Below are 20,208 nucleotides of genomic sequence, written 5' to 3' on the forward strand. Positions count from 1 at the left end.
AGACGCCTGGGTGGCTCAGTGGTTAAGCATCTGCCTTTGGCTCAGGGCCTGATCCTGGAGACCTGGGATCAAGTCCCACATCAGGCTCCCTGCATGGAGCCTGCTTCTCCCTCTGCCTGTGTCTCTGCCTCTCTCTCTCTCTTTCTCTGTGCCTCTCATGAATAAATAAATAAAATCTTTTTAAAAAGTCTTTTATTAATTAAGGATAGTAGATTTTAAAGATATCAAACAAATTATTGTTTTAGCATAATAGCTTTTATTGTAACTTGTATTTTTTCTTATTCCAAAAGTAATACATATTCATGCCGAAAATTAAGGTAAAAATGAGCAAAACATCATAATGAGTTTTAATATCATAAAGTAAATATTTTGACTACTAATGGTAAACTGGGTTATTTGGACCAATCTTTCTAATAAAAATTACTAAAAATGCTAGAAAAAGTATAAAAAATAAGTTTTTTTCAAAATATTTTATTTATTCACAAGAGAGGCAGAGACCCAGGCAGAGGGAGAAGAAGTCTCCCCATGGGGACCCCGATGTGGGACTTGATGCCAGAACTCCAGGATCACACCCTCAGCCAAAGGCAGGTGCTCAACCACTGAGCCACCCTGGCGTCCCAAGAAATAGTTTAAAAGCATTGAAAATGTGGGAAACTCAGGTTAGTGAGCACAGAAGCCATTTGCTAAAAATACTTGCTGATCCTTAGCATACTTCACCTTTCATTCTGTTAGCCTTATGAGGCCAAGGGCACAGAAATCAAAGTGCTTGGTCCACATGTCAAGGAGTTAATAGGCAATATGGACTCACACAGTTAGTTGAAGGTCCGAAACAATATACCTTCCTGGTAACGGTAAACTAGAGATAAACCAGTGCCCAGTACACCGGCTTGGGAGACAGAAGTCCTAGTATTTCAGCTTACAACAGTACAGATTTCTAAGGTCGCCCATTTGTACAAAGGTTATTAGTTCTGGCGCTTAAATCACGTCTCTGACCTGTCAATTTATACCATATACCTTAAGGAAATGAAAACAGCCTTGAAACAAACAATGAAAAGAGAACTAATCATTAGATCCCTGTATCTGTTGGGAATAACCTCAGATCTAGGTAAAAGACCCCAATAACAATAGCCCAAGCAAGATAGCCTTTTGTTTCTTTCTCACATAAAAGTCTGCAGGTCAGGTGGTCCAGTGCTGTGGTAGCTCCATTCCCAAGATCACCTCATGTTCCAGCTACACTGTGCCAGCCATCACAACCACATTCTGGTCTGTCTGGAGGAGGAAAAGAAGAATCAAGGGCCTAGGGTACATGCCAGCTATCCTTTAAAGAAGGTCTCAGTGCCATACTTTGCTTACCTGTGAGAAAGAGAAAAGCATCCCCTGACATTCAAGAGCTGCCCTGGCCCTCGTGGCTGGGCCTTGGTATTCTGTTAAGCACATGCAATTTCAAAGAACATCAACATCAGACAAGGCCATAAAAGCAAGACTACTCCATAATTATGCCTGAACACAGACAAAAATAATGAACGTTGTCCAAACCACAAAGTGACCAGACATCTCCCTATTTTGCCTAATGTGAACGACTGCTGCTTTGTTACCAATTACAGCTTTGGTTGTGTTTCATTCCTCCTGATAATATTTTAAGATACCTAATTATAGAATTGCCCCTGCTTCCTGACAGCACGCGATCCAGAGTAAAGCTCTGCTTCTTCAACCCTTCCTAAAATGGCCTAATACAGGCCAAATTCTATACTAAAGTCCTTCTAACACCCTGCCACTGAGACACCCATGGTTCGCTGTAGTCTTCATTCTCCCTCCTTGCCACAAGCAGTAAGTTCAACTTGTTTAACTACTGGCTTATTCCTATGATCTTTGGATGAAGATCACTGACACCTGTTATTGGAAATAAATTAGTTATCAGACTACATTCAGTTGTGGGGTTGCTGAGAAATATAGTCTTGTCCTTGGGCCAGCATGTGCTCAGTGAAAATTGGGGTCTCTGTTGCCATAGGAAAGAGAATAGATACAGGACCAATAGACCATCTTTTCCACAGTCTCTAAACTTAAAAAGCTTAAAGGCGCTTCCGATGTCACTGTCCAAAATAAATGTGTGCTAAGAAGCAAGAAGGTGCCTTCAGAAAACAGGCCGTGTAATTGGCATGAGTCGAGGAAGCCAAGTTGTAGGCTCAGTCTCTTTCAAAAAAGGGAAAGATGTCTCAGGTGAGAAAAGCAGCCTCCACAAAGGAGCCAGCTACAGAATAGAAATCAGTTGGACCAAAACCAAATTCAAAGAGCACACTGCAGAATAAGACATCCTTTGTAAGCTTCATTCTAACAGCAGAAAAACAAAGTCATAAAAAGTTATGATTGTTGATGATAAATGTTGGCTACTGCTAACTCCAAGGTAGTGTGTAAGCAGAAACAGGGATTGGTTCTGTCTGGGAACAGGAGAGATCTCAGTGCCAGCCTCACAGAGGAGCTAATATTTTAGCTGCGCTTTGAAGAACTAGGAGGAGTCTAGTAATAATACAAGTTTTAGGAAAACTATTAAATGAATGGATTTTTCTGCATTGGATGTAATAAAGGTCATTATTTGTGGCAGGGGGTGGGGTTGGGTTGGGAACATGCTGCCAGTGTTCATTCATGATAGACACAGAGGGAGAGACAGAGACACAGGCAGAGGGAGAAGCAGGCTCCTGTGGGGAGGCCTGATGCAGGACTTGATCCCGGGACCCCGGGGATCACTCCCTGAGCCGAAGGCAGATGCTCAAGCACTGAGCCACCAGGCGTCCCACATGCTGCCAATGTGATGAGGTTTTAAAATTAAAGTGAGGAAGACAGTTGGTATTACTGCTGTCTAGGTTTTCTCATTGAGGGGGTACCTTGCTGGCTCAGCAATAGAGCACATGACTCTTGATCTTAGGGTTGTGAGTTCATGCCCCGCATTGAGGGTAGAGCTCACTTAAAATAAAATTAAAATTAAATAAAAATGAGCAGCTTGAAAAAAAATTCCTACTGAGAAGTTGCTTATGATGTCCTTTGGCCAGCCCTTTGTGTTTCCATATGCTACAGGTAAGTGTATTAGTTTTTTTATTTTTAAGCAGCAAAACAAATAGCCCTGGGTTCATTGCTTAAACAAACAAAAATCGTTGTAATTAAGTTAGCTTCGTAGATGTTTCTTCATAGATGCTTATTAAAGACTCTTCAAAGAAAGGATCCTGGGGCGCCTGTGTGGCTCAGTTGGTTAAGCGTCCCTCTCGGCTCTCGTTTCAGCCCAGGGCGTGATCTCAGAGTCCTGGGATCCAGCCCCATGTGGGACTCCCCACCCAGCAGGGAGTCTGCTTCCCCTCTCCGTCTCCCTGTGCCACTCACATACGTACTGTCTTTGTCTCTGTGTTTATCTATCTAAAATAAATAAATAATGGCCTAATGAAGGTATTCCTCACCTTCTAATTTTTTGCAACCAAAGTAGGAGCAATGACAAAATAGGAAGAGAACATTGCCTCTTCCACTGAAGACAATGTTAGATGATTAATTTCTGTAGCTTTATGAATAATAATAGCAGCTGACATATTTTGATCCTTTATAGATTATTGCATTTAAGCCTCCACACAACTCTATGAATTAGTTATCTTTTATTTTAATTTTACAGATGCTCAGAGTTACACAGCATGTAATTGGCAGAGATGACATTTGAACACAGACACTTAAATTTTAGAATCTGAACTCTTAACCACAATGCTCATGCCTCCACTTATATAATAAATAATACACTGGCATATTATTTGAAAGTAAGCAAAAAGTGGAGTAAATACAGTATTGAGGACAATTAAAAGAAAGAAATCAACTGCTTTGAGCAGCTACAATATGCCAGGCATTATACTGTGTGCTCTCATTTAACCTTCACACATCTAGTATGAAATACATAGTATTTTTTAATTTTCTGTTTTATAGATCAGGAAACTAAGGTTCAAAGAGCTTAGATAATTTATACAAAGTAACTTCAGGTCTATTTGAAAGCAAAATTCATGCTCTTAATTACCTGAAAGTGTTAGCTACATATTTATGGTGATGTTAAAACACTGGAAGATGTTTTCTGTTTTTGGTAAGAATGTTCATTTTTAGTTGTCTACATTTTTTATTTTATTCAAAACATATTTTCAGTTGCTGATCAGCTTCATTATATTGCCCACAGATGTCACTTAGAGAATGGAAAAGAATTTTAGTATTGGAATAAAATGTAATAAAAATAAGTACCATATTTGCTTTAAAATGATCACATACTATTAGATATTATCAATCGAAATATAAATGACTTTGTAACTATATACTTTTTCGTATGATTCACTATATTTCAGTTAATGAAGTTGTAAAATTCATAGAATTTTATTTTTTTAAAGATTTTATTTATCTATTCATGAGAGACACACAGAGACAGAGAGAGGCAGAGACACAGACAGAGGGAGAAGCAGGCTCCATGCAGGGAGCCTGACATGGGACTTGATCCGGGTCCCCAGGATCACACCGTGGGCTCAAGGCAATGCTAAACCGCTGAGCCACCCAGGCTCCCCACAATTCATAGAATTTTAAAAATTCAGAATTTAGTATCTAAATTGTTTTCACAAGTCCGTTGATAGCCATGACCCACTAATTAGTGTTTTTCTCATCTGAGTTTTGAATGTCACAAAATGTCAAAGGTGCCTGGGTGGCTCATTTGGTTAAGCATCTGACTCTTGATTTCGGCTCAGGTCATGATCTCAGAGTTGTGAGATCAAGCCCCACATCTGGCTCTGCACAGGGCATGGAGCTGCTTAAGATTCTCTCTCTCCCTCTTCCTCAGCCTCTCTCCCCTTCCCCCTACAAAAAGAATGTCACAAAATGTCAGAATTATAAAATCTGAAAGTTGGGCCAGACTTTTTAAACTATGTAGTCCAACCTTCTCATTTTCTTGATGAGGACACTAGGGTGTCAAGAGGTTAAAATGGTTTGCCCAATATGACAAAACAAGTTATGCCAAGGAATAGCTGGAAGCCTTACTAGTACTACTACCTGTCCTTCTCCCACCCACCTTAAATAAAGTATCTAAATAGAAATGTGTTTGCTATGTTACAAAACATGAAGACCCCAAAATCTATTGGAATTACCCCAAATCACTTTGAATTTACTTAAAAACTGTGTTTGCTGTGCACTTATGAATCAAATTGCTGCCTTTGTGCCTCTTTTTTCTGTATAAATTCTGGAGTCATCAGTGTGTTAAAGCCACAGTTCCTCTAACTTCAAGTGCAGTTCCTTCCTTCTGGTGTCATTACTGAATTCACTCACAACATACTTAGAGTAATACTTGTGCTTGCTCTGGCCAGCGGCTCTGTTCAGTGCTTTATGTATATTGACTTATTTGATCTTTCCATGGTCCTGTGATAGCCACAGTTTGTAGATGACAGGACAGGCACAGAGAAATAAGGAAATCAGATCCTTTAAGTTTCAAGTGACAAAGCTAGTGATTCTAACGCAGGCAGTCTGCGTCCACTATACAAATACTACAATGACAACAATGTAACATTCATAGGTCTTTCTAGAAAATTTTTAAACATCTATCCTCAGAATTTTTTGCATCCATATATTCCTTTGATTCATAATTAACTTTTTTGTTTTAGGCAAAAGAGTTCTTCTTTTTGGTGCTTTTAACCCCCTTGGATTATGCCAGTCGTTATACATCATCTACATAAATTTTCAATTAACAAAATAGCTAAAGTAAAATACATTAATTTTAAAATAACCTAAACAACATAAAATACGTAAAGAGTGAAAATCTCTTAGCCTCCTCTCTAGTTCTGTTCTAATCCAATTTTTCCAGATACTTTTCAATCTATTTTCAAAGATACATTTTTAAATGTTACACATAAATGCATTTATGTTATATATACTTGCATATGTATAGAGCTATATGGACACATCTGTGTGAATAAATATATGAAAATCATACAGTTTAAATTTTTCACATGTAGAAATCTACATCTTTTTAAAAGAATTTTAAATTTAATCAGTGAATACCTGGTGCCATTTGAGCTCAAACAGGGAGTTTTTTTTAAAATAGTTACCTCTAAAACCACTTGACATGCTTTTAATGCTGTTTCTTAATTTATCAGTTTAAGACTTTGTATTACTTATCTATTGCTGTGTGACAAATTACCCAAAAACTTAATGGCTTAAGATAACACTCGTTCATTATCTCACAGTGTCTACAGGTTGGTACTTTGAGAGTGGCATAACTGGGTGATTCTGGCTCAAGGTCTTGTGAGGTTGCAGATAAGCTCTCAGTCTGGTTTACAGGGTGGACAGGGGGTGGGGGCCTCAAGATGGCTTGTGGGCGGAGACACTGGTTCCCTCTCCATCTTCTTTAGAGATTTAGAGATTTGTTAAAATGTCTTGCTATTGCTCCTTATTTCCTGCTGTCTTTGTCATTATCGATGTATATGCTGTTTTATTCCTTTGCTGTTATTTAAATGAGATTTAGTGTAATCAGTGCATCATCTTTAACTGGAAGACCACCTCATACCATTTAAAGGCTGCACAGTATTTCACAATAATAGCTGTACAGTAACTTTAAGCATACTTTTATAGAAAGACATTTGGATCATTTATTTTATTTAGATCCTCCTTGCTTATAGATCTCTGAATATTTGTAAAAGTGTTTCTATGGGATTAAATCTCTATAATTTGTTAAGAGATATATATATATGTACTACTAAGGGCTGTCTAGCTGGCTTGTGACTCTTGATCTCAGAGTCAAGAGTTTGAGTCCCATATTGGGTATGGAGCCTACTTTAAAAAAAAATTTTTTTTTTAATTAAAAGTACCACAAAATTGCATTTCACAAAGCTGTACCAATTTACTCTGAAATTTAGTTTTGGTCATAGTTGTTCATACATAAACATTCAAACATCCTAGGACTAAGCAAGTATTCCTCTGTGTTATATCCTGTTCATGAAAGAGTGGGAGGAAAGGAATATATAAGGTGTTTCCACAGCATAATGACAATTCCATCTTTAGCCTGTAAACAGGAAGTAGAACCAGGATGAAAATATGACTTCCTCCATTTTCAATGAGAAAAGCATAACAAACACCCTCCGCCTCCAGTATTACCCCCCACAAAGAATTAAGCAGCTAAATAAACATGCCACCACCTATAGATAACCACATTCACAAGTAAAATGAAGGTTGACATTTTAACCAGATGAAAGCCAGCCCCAAACGAAAATGGAATCCCTGTATATAAGGACCTATGCCACCGCAGCCACCTCAACGTATATAATAACTGCCTGAGTAGCTATGTGTAAAATGAGTTTTTTAAGTAGAACAATACATTATATTTACAAAGAGTGTTCAACTCTTAAATGAACTTTATGGCAAATCAGTCTTAATGTATTTTTTAATTCTATAAACATCTGTTTTCTCAGATGAATTTTGAATAGATCCCTTATTTAGAGTAATTGAGGTCTTTATTTTAAAATTAGCCAATTTGATTTAAACCACATTTTAAGAAACTATTGTTTTTCTGTTCTTGCTCCCTGGTGATATTTGTTAGTGATACTTCTCCTGGTCCTTTTAGGAACCCTTTATATAAGTACCTGGCACAGTGAAGGGCTTCAGAAAAACTCACTTTCTGGCAAAGAAAAGGATTTTTCTCTTAGTTTCTAAAGCACTGTCCTTATCCTCATGGCTGTTAGCTTTGTGTGTTTCTGAGCAGGAATTTTTTTTCTTTCTTTTTTAAAAATCATTTAAATGCAATTTAATGAACATGTAGTGTATCAATAATTTCAGAGGTAGAATTTAGTGATTCATCAGTTACATATAACACCAGTGCTCATTCCATCATGTGCCCTCCTTAATGCCCATCACCCTGTTACCCAATCCCTTCACCTCCTCCCCTCCAGCAATGCTCAGTTTGCTTCCTAGAATTAAGAGTCTCTCATGGTTTGTTTCCCTCTCTGTTTATGTCTTATTTTTCCCTCCCTTCCCCTATGTTCATCTGTTTTGTTTCTTAAATTTCACATATAATATTTGTCTTTCTCTGACTGACTTATTTCACTTAGCATAATACCCTTCAGTTCCATCCACATTATTGCAAATGGCAAGATTTCATTCTATCTGATGGCTGAGTAGTACTCTATTTTATATATATATATATATATATATATATATATATATCTCGCATCTTCTTTATCCATTCATCTGTTGGTGGACATCTGAGCTCTTTCCATAGTTTGACTATTGTGGACACTGATGAGCAGGAATTTTTCTGTCTCTCATGGTACCAGAACTGGGTTGAGGTGGGCTTCCTGAAGGTAAAATGTCTCCAAATGCCACTGTTCTTATATTACAAAATTGTAAGTTCTTTTTTTTTTTTTTAATTTTTATTTATTTATTTATGATAGTCACACAGAGAGAGAGAGGCAGAGACACAGGCAGAGGGAGAAGCAGGCTCCATGCACCGGGAGCCCGACGTGGGATTTGATCCCGGGTCTCCAGGATCGCACCCTGGGCCAAAGGCAGGCGCCAAACCGCTGTGCCACCCAGGGATCCCAAAATTGTAAGTTCTTAGAAGGTGGAAATCTTCTGCCCTGTTTCCTGATTCTCCACTAGCAGCTCATTTTTTTCTGCAAATGCTCAGAAATATGAATTGAGTAAACAAAACTGGTATTTATTTTGAATTTTCAGGCCACACGAAGATAAATTTGTTTCACAAGGTTATCTCAGTAGCTTACTGATGTTACATGTAGGCTGTAAGTCAGGTGCACCCCTATTAGCCTTCTAGTAGGCTTCACATGCCTCCTTATTATAGGGACCTAAGCTGAAGAAGCATTCCCTTTGTGAGACATTCCCTTCTCATGGCAGAAAAAAAGATGGCTGGTGGAAACACAATGTCTTTTAAAGCTTCTACTCAGACATTATGTATATCATATCTGCTCACATTCCCTTGGCTAGACCCATCATCTGTGAGTGGGGATACATAATGTTTCAGGAAGCCTATCTATACTTGCAGTCTCTTAGACAAGGTGACTCATATTTTTTATAATATAGATGTGATGAGGAGATGAGAAGAAAGTGCTACATTTGAGATGTTATTCTTCTGATAGGAAAGGAAAAGTGCTTAGAAATAATTAGATCTCTGTGCAGAAGAGTGGAGGGTTTACTGGTTTTGACATTTTGAAAGAAAGAGCCAGATTACAGTGGAGTGAGTCTGCAAACAGATCTCAGGCTGGATTGCTAATGGTATGGAGTTTCTTTTTGGGGTGATAAGAAATTTCTATAATTAGTGGTAATGATTGCACAAATTTGTGAAAATATGAAAAGCCACCGAAAGGTATACTTTAAAAGGGTACATTTTATGGTATGTAAATTATATTTCAATAAAACTGAGATAAAAAAGTACTTGCATGCTGGAACTGTAAAAGGATGTTTTTGATACTTTAAGGAACTTTATATTTTTCTAGGGTAATGTTAAAAAAAATATATTCAAAGAGGGGCAACTGGGTGGCACAACCAGTTAAACATCTGACTCTTGGTTTCAGCTCAGGTCATGATCTCAGGGTCTTTAAGCTTTTTATTATGGAAAGTTTTAAACATACATAATAATATCACAGTATTATAAAATCTATATACCCATCGCCCAGTTTTAACAATTATCAATTCACCAGTTTTGTTTTCTACTATGCCTCAAATTACTTGAAGTCCTAAGTAAATATTTAGTACACATGTCTAAAAGTAAGGACTCCACCATTTAAACATGATCACAAAATTATTATTACAGATGCAAAAACAATGGTAACTTTTTAGTATCATCAATTTTGTAGTTAGTATGCTTATTTTCCTAATTGTCCTATAAGGACAATTTAATAAATTGTATGAATAATATTTTTGTGAAGTCTCTTTTTTTTACCTGAAAGAAAATCTAGTGCTCTAGATTATTATAAAAGAATTACGGGATTCAGAGCAAGAAAGTAAAATTCTTTATAAATATATATATAAACTATTTCCCAGAAAATACTAAGTATCTGAAAGGGAACTTCTTTCTTCAGCCTTAATGACATATTTTTACCCTAACATTTAAATATATGTGTGCCTCTGCAGGTAGTTACCTTTGAGGAAAGGAACTGCAGGTAAGGAGGGGGATTTTTCCTTTTTCTTTTTTTAAAGTAAGCTCCAGGCCCAATGTGGGGCTTTAACTCACAGCCCTGAGATCAGGAGTCCACATGCTCTACCGACTGAGCCAGCCAGGCACCCCAGGAGATTTTTAACTTATTCTCTATACTATTTGGATTTCCTAACTTTGGCAGTATATTTTCTTTAAAAATTAATATCAAGAGGAGTTCTCCAGATATTCTACTTTTGCTATCCCCTTTTTATTTTCCTCTATTAATATATAATAAACGTTACTTTTTATGTAAGGCGACAATGAAGGCTGAGACAAAAGACAACTGTCAGATGCAGCCAAGGGTGCACATACACCATTGAACTCTATATAATTGCTAGGAATGGGTTGCAGATTTGTGTTTAGTCTTTATAGTGACCAATAAAAGGATAAGCTGATGAGATACACAAGATATTACATAAGAAGAAAGTGAACCAATTGCTTAGGGAAAGCACACGTAGGCCTCTTAACAGAGGCAGAAGAAAATCTCCTAAGGGTCCTCATAGAAGATTCCACTTTGTAAAGAACATGCAATCCACACCCTTGACTATAGCTGAATGCAGAGTTTCTCGGGCTGTTTTATAGCTTCCCTAAATGTAGGCTGATGCCAGCCACCAAAATTAAAATCAGCAAAAGCAATGCTGAGAGTAAAATGGCAATGCCTGATACAGTCCTAGCCTCCAGGCCTCTGCTGGTCCTCATTGATTGTAGAGTATTCGTAGACGTTGCAAAGGCAGACGTGTGTGGAGGGTGACCACCTGGAGATCCCCTGCCCTAATTAAATGGCACAGCTGCCATTTTCTCAGTTCTAGCAGATGTTGCCATGTGGGACACCCGTACAGTGTTTCAGTCCTTCTATATTTGAAATCTCATAATTTTTCAATGTCAGCTCAAATTTTTAAAGATACTGTGTGGGCCAAATAAAGTGTGTCTGTGTGCTAGATTGATCTTATTTTGTGACATTATCTAGAGGAATGAATTGATTTCATATCCTTCAGATAATCTCCACGATCATGCTTCTTTCAGCACATCTACTTGTTCTAGTTTTTTTCTGGACTGGAGTAACGATCAACTTCCTCTTGCAAGAATAAGAGTTGCTTCAAGGCATGCGTTCCTGAATAGAAGGCCAAAAAGGAAGAGAAGGTAATACATTCCTTCTCAGTTTTCATGAAATGATCAGCAGAATATTAATTTTAGAGCTAGCCTTCTTCCACACTACACTTGGAACTAACCCAAAAGAGGCCTTACTTATCACACAGTGGCCAAAAATGACCTGGGGGCAGCAACCAGAAGGCATTTCCTCCTCGGTTAGGTTCTTCTATTTGTACTTCCCACCACTGACATTAGGGCTTGTTGTTCTCTTACTCGTAGGTCACCAATTCGGAGTTCACAGATAATGGTGACTGGAAGAAGGTTTGACCTGTAATTTTATTAGAAACAGAGTACTATTGAGACGTCAGCATGATTCGTGGGTGTCCCAGTTCTTACATTGTGGTTTTAGCAGGTCAGCCCTTCTGATGCATGCATACCACTAAGGCTAAGTCAAGGAGAATGCTTCTCATTAGCATCTCCTCTAGGACAAGTATAAAATGTACATAACTCCCAGACTGGCAAGGTTCACATTTGAGAATGACCTCAAATACTCAGCTAATCAAAGTCAAAGGAAATAAAAATTTTAGAGACCACAACTGGAAATATGTCAGATTTGTTTCTTTTTGATTATAAATCCAGGGAATGATTGAGATTTTTTAAATTCATATGTGGAGTTCTATGATTTCTACTATTAATTAAAGGAAGTTTTTAGAATAGTTGGAGTACATGGCATTACATTAATGATGTAATATATCTATTCGGAGCTGTTTAACATGTTTGGAGGCAACCATATCTACTGCTGCTACAGGGTGTCAGTAGATTACATTTAAATAAACACACATTCCTAGTGTTTGGCTCTTGTGGTAGATATCACTTATCAGGAGTCAGATTTAACCTTTAATCAAAATAATTGTTAAAATTAAGGGGAAAATGTATTTAGTTTTGGCAGGATATAATTATTTATCTGTATTCTTTCTAAAAAAGATTTGAAGCATTGAGACATTTTTTAAAAAAGAAAACAACAGAATAAACAAGTCAGTGTTCAAACAGGTTATTGAGAATGAGAGGTTTAGGGATGATGAATAATTAATCTGAAAAGAACAAGTAGATGTTAAAATTGACTAGAAAACTTAACTCTGAACTCCTGGTAAAAAGAGAAATATAAGGCACCCCTAGGTGGCTCAGACAGTTAAGCCTCTGCTTCCAGCTTGGATCATGATCCCAGGGTTCAGGGATCAAGTGCCATGTGGGGCTGGCTGCCTGTTCAGCAGGGAGTCTGCTTCTCCCTCTCCCTCTGCCCCTACTCCCACTCATTCTCAATAAATAAATAAATACACAAACAAATAAATCATTTTTTAAAAAGGGGAATATAAGTCACATAGTTCTTAACAACAACTAAAATGAAACATACTAGTTGATGAAAAGAAACAAGTATTGCCAAGCATTAAACTCAAAGACAAGTTTACCACATAGATCTTATGGAGGACAAACAAAAATGTCATCAAATTAAAATCTTATGAAAGATGACAAAATAATCCCTACTTGGTTGTTTCAGCATAGGTTTTTGGCAGAAGTCCAAGAACAGAATGTTAAATAGATTTCTATGAAAGCTGAAGAAATATAAATTTATTTTGTAACTTTGGGGGTGATTGTAGAATGAACAAGTATAGACTCGATAATTGCTATGCTTCTTAGAATGTCCACTTAGTGTACAATGAAAGAAATATTGAAGACAACGCGTTTCAAGACTCACAACCCTTTTGAGATCTTTCATTTTCATTAATTCATCAGGTATTTACTGATGTCACTACATATATGTTTATTTTATATGTGTCCTAGAATGTTCATGATTATCTTATCATTAGATGGCCCTAAGTATTTATTTATTTATTTATTTATTTATTTATTTATTTATTTTAGATTTTTATTTATTCATGAGAGGCACAGGCAGAGGGAGAAGCAGGCTCCATGCAGGGAGCCCGACGCAGGACTTGATCCCGGGTCTCCAGGATCATGCCCTGGATTGAAGGCAGCGCTAAACCACTGACCCTCCCGGGCTGCCCGGCCCTAAGTATTTATAAGTATTTATATATGATGTGTACATCCACTTGGTTCTAAAGAAAATTGTACTTACTATCAGCTCTACTCTCTGAGATATATACATATTAAATTCTATATTCAACTACTGTTTTCATGAGATCTGTAGATAATTAATTTTCACCTCTTGTAAAAGTGAGGGCATGCACTTAAATGGGAAAAAAAAGTCAAAGAAAAACATTCCATGGATCTAGTTTGGACAGAACATTTTAAATTATTAATATAAACAATTTAAATAATAAGAGGCAAGGAATTAAAAATAACCAGAAAAAATTCCAGACCCTCCAACTTTTATCTGGCCATTTGATCTAGCCATTTGTATTTCGGATAAAGTCAAATATTTTTGGTCAAGTTCTCATATATGCATTTATTTTGAGCCTTGGCTTTGGGAACACAGCTAATAAATGTGCCAGATGATTTTGATCATAATGGGTGATAAAAGATGAAACATCAAATATTGTAATATGAGGCCTATGTCAAACTCCGAAGAATAAACCTAACAATTCTCTCTACTTCTGTCCTCTGGGAAATTATGTGTAACATTAGTTTGAAATGCGTGAAGAGCCTCTCCCAACATAGCAAAAAAGATGGAAATAACTTCACTCAGGCTCTAACAGGAGAGACAGTATAAGGCATTATGCTAGGCATTTTTACAGGTATTATACATTCTCAGATCCTGTCCATGGCATCTCGTACATGAGGGAACAGATTTGGGGTAAGTAACTTGACCAAAAAAAGTGTACCAAGTGAGGATGGTAATGATGGCAATAACGTGAGGAGGCTTCCTCCAAAGGTGGTAAGGTAACCTGCCCCAAACCCCACACTAAGTGTTGGACCAGTTTAGTTCTTTGCCCAATACTTTATAGGCACATTTAAAAAATATATTTATTTATTTGTTTGTTTATTTGTTTGTTTGTTTGTTTATGTTAGAGAGAGTACACAAGAGAGCTGGGGGAGGAGCAGAGGAGGGAATCTCCAGCAGACTCCCCCTGAGCGCAGAGCCAACACAGGGCTGGATCTCACCACCCCGAGATCATGACCTGAGCTGAAATCAAGAGTCAGACGGCTCAACCAACTGACCCACCCAGGCACCCTGGCACTCACATTTTAATAAGTAAACAAAAGGACACTGTGATAATTGTTAACTTTTTGTGGAGAGAAGGGTGTTGCTGGCAGTGGAACAACATCAGTGAACCAAGTGAACAAAATCCAGTGCTTGAACTTTCTGTGCTCCTTATCCATACCTTGCCGTTCTCAATCCCTGTTTTCCTGTCATATGCTTATAAATTTGAGGGAATGTGAGAGTTTAGAGAAACCATAAGAACATATTTTAGGTGTATGAAGTTCCCCCAAATTAGCTTACGCTTTACCAATTTCTAGGAGGCTCTTCTGTTATCTAAAAAAAATTAGGAGGGGTGTTTTATTAAATTAAATCAGTTCTGAAAATCTGAACTGTAATTTCTCCAGATGGTCTATTTACTAGATTTTTTGCAGAATAAAAATTTTTGTAACGTGGTATCTATTTTTGCTTTGGACAGAAATGAATACTCGTGGCATTTAACTTCTAAAAACACAACAACTCCTTTGCCTCTCATTGATAGCAAAGCTTTGTCTTCCCTCAATATCACCAGTCATGTCTAGTTGGGTTTGTGTGTTCCAGAGAGCTTCTTTCCATTAGGGAACTTTCTCCTGTGATATATCTACTTCTTTTGGGGTGGAGATTCCACAAACTCTCCCTCTGGGTAGCTGATTCCAGTGCTTACTCATCCCTGTAATCAGGAAGTTCATCTTTGCATCTACCATATATGATTCCCCCTGCATCTCACCAAGCTCTGCCTGCTGTGCCAGTGGGAGCAAGTTGGCAGACATGTGCTCACTGGGGAGCCTTCCCAAACTCTTAAGCAGAGAATGCACGAGGGAGTGGTTGTTGGCCAGTGAGGTGTAGAACAAATTACACAGTGCCCACCATGGCCTGTAAGTGACAATAATCCTACTCTGATCCCAGCCCAAACTGGCTGCTCCATTAATCTCAGTACCCCCCAAATTATTCTATTCCTCTCCCTTCCCCCTTCAAAACAGCTGCTTAACCAGGGATTGAATGGAGCAAACTGATGAAATATGTTTCATTTAAATATGTTTCATTTAGATCTGAGTGATTGAGAAGGCTTTTTTTCTCCAGCAGGTATTTATTTTTTAAAGCAAACCCCTCTTTCTTATTTTTTTTAAGATTTTATTTATTCATGAGAAGCAGAGAGAGGGAGGCAGAGAAAGAGGGAGAAGCAGTTTCCTCCTGGAGCAGGGAGCCCGATGCGGGGCTCCATCCCAGGACCCTGGGATCTTGACCTGAGCCGAAGGCAGACACTTAACTGACTCAGCCACCCAGGTGCCCCAAGCACCTCTTGATTAATTAGGAATAAAATGCTTATCAGTGAAAGAAATTAGAAGCTGGAGCTCATATTACTTCCTTTCAGGCCTGTGTAAAGTTTAGAAATAATACAGTAATAAACTGCTTAACAGATTATACCCATAAAGCAAATAGTATCTACTATTATTAGATCTATAATCCAAATAGTCTTTGATCCTGTAAATAATATTTCTATGTCCTTATCTGGAGAGTTTGGTGCTTTAATACAGTCCATATTAATAGTTTTGAAATGGAGACTCAACTAATAAGCTCATTTCTTTTTTTTTTTTTATAAGCTCAGTTTCTTAAACTTGTCCTTATAGGTCTGATTGTATATTTTTTAAAGCTTTTGGTTATTTTTCCTTGGAATCTTTAATTAATTTGTAATATATCTATAACATTTATTTTTCTAATATTTCTATAAGATGCATACATTTTAAAATATGAACAGCCAAGGGTCACCTGTGTAGCACAGTCAGTTAAGCATCTGATTGGTGATTTTGGCTCGGGTCATGATCTCATGGATCCTGAGATTGAGACCCACCTCAGGCTCCATGCTCAGTGGGAAATCTGCTTGAAATTCTCTCCCTTTGCCCCTCCCTGACTTTCTCTAGAATAAATAAATCTCTTTTTTAAAAAAAGATTTTATTTTTAGGTAATCTCTACAAATTAACGTGGGGCTCAAACTCACAACCCCAAGACCAAGAGTGACTGAGCCAGCCAGGCACCCCTATTTTTCTTTCCTAAAGTAATGTGCTACTGGTGTCCTGCAAACCATCTTCTGGTCTTACCCATCTGTTTTCTTGTATTGTTAGAAATTTTAGTTTTAATTCAGTTTTCCTAGTTCATGGCCACTCCAGCCACTTTGAAGTTACTCTTAATTATCATTATTCAAATTATAATGGAACTGCAAAATGGCATAGGGTTCAGGACTGATCTGTAAAACACTCTGCAGTGCCCAAGTCCTAATTGGCTGTGGTATATTGGAAAGAAGGGGATGTTGAAAAGGTGGAGAAATATTTGGAAAGGAAGGAGGCCAGAATGAGAGAGAGAGACCTAGAGATCCAAATAGAAAGATATAGATGAGTAATGAGGTTAAATGGAAATATGGGGCTAAATAGGAAAAAGGAAAAAAAGTATGCAACAGAGAGACATAATAAAGTTCAATAAGTGAGTAAGTAAGCAAAAGTTTAATGTATACACCAAGTCTTATTTAAAGCTGGCACACCAGCTGTCCATTATTTCCAGTGACTATTTGAAAATACAGTCTTAAGATAATTTTTTAAATTAACCATTACCATTTAAAAAAATTCTCTCCAAAAGATAATCTTTTTATATGGAGAAAAATTAATAACAGTTATCTTTGATTTGGGCTAACATACAGAAACAGATTTTTTTTTTTCATTTAAAAGAATTGCAGTATGGTATCTTAGAATAAACAGGGGTTTAAGATCTAGGTAGATTTGAATTTCAAGTCTTTTCTTCTTGCTACTTGTTAATCTCAAAAGAATCACTAAATTCTCTGGCCTTTTTTCCTCCTTTACAAAATAGAGCTGTAATTAAAGACTTTCAGGCCTGTCATAAAGCTTAGAAATCATGTACATAAAATGTTTTGCAGAGAGTATGCATAAAATAAGTCAAAGAAAGGTATTTTTATCAGATCATGCAGTCCCAATTAGTCATTGATATAAGTAATATTTCTTGCCTTGATCCCTGACATTTCATTTAATAGGACCACCTGTATCTTTTCTTATTTTGTGTGCTTGGTATTTTGACATTAAATAGGAAATTTTAACATTCAGAAAATAATCTACACAAAATAACTCTAAAATGTCATCTAATTATTTCTTTACTGCAACCAGTAATTTATCTTGTCTTGCTAATGGGTACTACCTTAACCAAGTGACCAAGTTACATCACTAATGAGCAAAACTCTCTCTGTATGCCCCCTGAAGTAATGCGCTAAAGAAAACACAACATCACTCATTAAACATTCTTGCCAAAAATACATGTTTTGATCTACTAATGAGGGAACCTCAAAGTAATCTAAACTGGAGAATATTCCCTAAAAACAAATTCTAAAAAAGTCACTGTCATGAAAGACAGAAGAAGGCTGGAAAACATGCCAGATTAAAGGAGCTTTAAAAATGTCCTCTAAGGGACACCTGGGTGGCTCAGTGATGGAGTGTCTGCCTTTGGCTCAGGGCATGTCCCTGCAAGGAGCCTGCTTCTCCCTCTGCCTGTGTATCTACCTCTCTCTGTGTGTGTCTCATGAATAAATAAATAAAAATCTTAAAAACAAAACAAAACAAAACAAAAAAAGAATGTCAGCTAAATGCAATAAGTGGTCCTGGATTAGATCTTGGATTAGGGGGAAATTTGCCAGAAAGATCAATACTGGGAAATTGGTGAAATTTGAATAAGAGAATATATTAAATAATAACATTTATTGTATTAAAGTTTGAATTTCTGGTTATGTAAAAGAATATCTATAAATATAAATACATAGATAGCACACACAGATAGATAGGCAGAGAGAGAGACAAAGGAAACTCTAAAGCAAATGTGACAAACTTAAAAATTGGTGAATCTAGGTGAGGAATATCCAGGAATTCTGTGTCCTACTCTTGCAATTCTTTTGTAAGTTTGAAATTATTTAAAAATAAAAAGTTCAAGGTGAATTTATCTTGTTTTATAGAAAGCAGCTGATTTGTTGATGCAACTAGAACTCAGTTAGAAAAGGTTTCTCGTCCTAGCCTTTAGCAACCTGTTAAAATTTATTTACCATAATTGATTCCTTATTTTCGTGAACATACTTACAAGAAGTAATGAGGGTGATGAATTCTCTGCCGTCCTTTTAATATGTGGTTCCTCCAGGCAAGCAGAATATCATGGCTAGCTCTGTGTGTAAAAGTTTGCATTATTAATAGGAACTGAATTGATGATTAACTAGAAAGCAGCAGTTACAATTAATAGTTTTAAACTTCCATATAGAAGTTGTACCCGACAAATAAAAATTAAACCTTCTTTAGGAAAGATCGATCTCAATTTAGCCCATTGATCTTCAGAGAAAACTGTTAATATATACATTTTGAAAAGTCATTTTAAATATTTTAGATTTGTTTTCTCTGAGAATTTAAGAAAGTATCACTCATATAACTTCCCCTGAAGTCTGGAAACAAGATTAAATCTTACCTTTTGGTATTAAGAGGATAAAAGGGGGGGTCTCAAACATTTCACTTTTCCCCCAGAATGTGAAATTCCTTATGAGGTAGCCATCAAAATATGCTGTTTCAACAGCATAAAAATGATACTGTTATTTGGATTTGCTTCACATCTGTATTTTCAATTTTGTGTTCATGCATTCATTTTAGACTAATTTTGGGTTCCATTTCTATTTTTAAAAATAAATAAATTTTCTTTATAAAACTGGCAAAAAAAAAGCAAGTGCTCCTTTATTTAATATATTCTCCAGTTGGGAATGGTCACAGAATCCTAGAGGCCATGTGTCATTAAGTCAGTGAAATCACTCCTTTGTTATGGAGCTGAAGTGCTTTCGTGAGTCCCTGTGGTTTGACCGGATTTCCGGGTTGAGTTAGAACAACCTTTGCTATCATGGGATGCCTTGCCCTTGTTGTGCAATGTAGCCATTAAAACCAAGCAAACCTGTTCAACTACTTTAATTCTGTTTCTTCTATATCCAAATCAGGTTATGCCCATGCAAACATGGTTCAATAGAATATTTACCACCTGACAAGAAGGATTGCAAAAATTTCTGTGGACTTATTGAATTAAACAAAAACTGGTTTGAAAATATGCTATGAGTCCACTGGGGCTTGAAAGACACTCGGAAAAACAGGCTTTATTGTCTGAGTAAAATTCAGGTTCAGCCAAGAATAGGTGACATCAGATGCAATTGTTCCTGACAGGTGGCTCTCCCTTTCTTCTCTCTACCCACCTGGGCTACCCACAAACTCCTTTATTTCTCATCCTGGAACTATAGCACAGGTGTGGTAGGTGTGGCACTGCCACTGGCATAGCACTGGAAGAGATGCTCCTGCTTCCACCCAGGCCCGGGACCAGGTCATTGGTGTAGGCATGGATCCTTTGTTCTAGTTTTGGGGCAGAATGGGGGACAGAACGTGAGAGGAGTATATGAATCGTCCTCACAAGAGAACGTATAAAGTCCTAGTTTCAGTGATTCCAGATTTCTTTAGTTTTTACATGATGACCTTAAAAGTCCATCATCTATTTCCTGTGAAGTAGATGATTTTTTTAAAAAAAAAATTTTATTTATTTATGATAGTCACAGAGAGAGAGAGAGAGAGAGAGAGGCAGAGACACAGGCAGAGGGAGAAGCAGGCTCCATGCACCGGGAGCCCGACGTGGGATTCGATCCCGGGTCTCCAGGATCGCGCCCTGGGCC

At 37.2% G+C, this 20,208-nt stretch overlaps 1 long non-coding RNA gene across 2 annotated transcripts; it reads right to left on the reverse strand.

The window, feature by feature from the left end:
• Positions 1–359: 359 nt before the first annotated feature.
• LOC144293470 (uncharacterized) lies at positions 360–19,339 on the reverse strand. Of its 2 annotated transcripts, none has more exons than XR_013360696.1 (3): positions 18,978–19,339; positions 18,603–18,683; positions 360–1,269 (listed from the first exon to the last, which is right to left on the reverse strand). It is a non-coding gene; the product is annotated as an uncharacterized LOC144293470 (long non-coding RNA). The 2 variants fall into 2 exon arrangements; XR_013360695.1 differs by lacking the exon at positions 360–1,269 and adding an exon at positions 8,850–11,609.
• Between the last annotated feature and the right edge of the window lie 869 nt (positions 19,340–20,208).

This window comes from Canis aureus, chromosome 21, assembly GCF_053574225.1.
Source record: "Canis aureus isolate CA01 chromosome 21, VMU_Caureus_v.1.0, whole genome shotgun sequence".
NCBI classification, from domain to species: Eukaryota; Metazoa; Chordata; class Mammalia; order Carnivora; family Canidae; genus Canis; species Canis aureus.